Source organism: Babylonia areolata, chromosome 7, assembly GCF_041734735.1.
Source record: "Babylonia areolata isolate BAREFJ2019XMU chromosome 7, ASM4173473v1, whole genome shotgun sequence".
NCBI classification, from domain to species: domain Eukaryota; kingdom Metazoa; phylum Mollusca; class Gastropoda; order Neogastropoda; family Buccinidae; genus Babylonia; species Babylonia areolata.
In genome coordinates, this window is record NC_134882.1 from 41,470,300 (window position 1) to 41,471,116 (window position 817).

At 40.8% G+C, this 817-nt stretch overlaps 1 pseudogene; it reads right to left on the minus strand.

Moving 5' to 3' along the window:
* Positions 1 to 303: 303 nt before the first annotated feature.
* On the minus strand, positions 304 to 462 carry LOC143284385 (U2 spliceosomal RNA; annotated as a pseudogene).
* Between the last annotated feature and the right edge of the window lie 355 nt (positions 463 to 817).

Consider the following 817-nt stretch of genomic DNA (forward strand, 5'->3'; position numbering starts at 1 on the left):
CATTTTGTCAAAATGGATAATATCACACAGTCCGCCGTCAGATTCAGACAGCCCCGTTCTCCTCATCCCCAATAGTTTCTCACGGGGAGAGAAAAGAAACAGAAGGGGGAAAACAAAGGCCTACTCGTACGGTTACTGTTTCTGTTGCTGTTGTTACAACTGTCGTTGTTGTTGCTGCAACCGATACCGCTGAATAATATAGAGCACAATTCTGGAAAACAATTCATTCCCTGTACTTTTAGCACGCGCTCAGTCGTGCGTATACTCAGGTGCGCACGCTCACACACACACACACACACACTGCGATACCAGGCCAACCCGTGGCGAAGGTGGAACAAGCCCCTGACACTTCGCTGAAGTTAAAAAATCAGTTTGATATCGTAGCCCCGGGTAGGGGGCGTATCAGATCTTCAGCTGAACAGATACTACACTTTGATCTTAGCCAAAAGGCCGAGAAGCGATTGGATTGTTGCTATAACCTTTGCATTTTTTTTTTTTACGCCTACATGTTTTAGAGTTGGAAAGTTATTCTCTTCGTCATATTGTTGGGGGTATTGACGTTTCTAATCACCGTCTTCAGTCAGCCATCGTGGTGTGATTTCCTTCTTTCATAAGATTGAATGAAAATTGTGAAGGTTCCATCTTTAAAGTTTTATCAACAGGGAATTATTAAATAAAACACGAACGGAATGGATAATCAAATTACTATTGAAATGAATTGCAAATTGAATGAATAAAATTGAGAATGGCTCAGATGAATACTCAAATGAATACTTTCAAAGTTTCATGACACAAGCATTTTGTCAAAATGGATAAT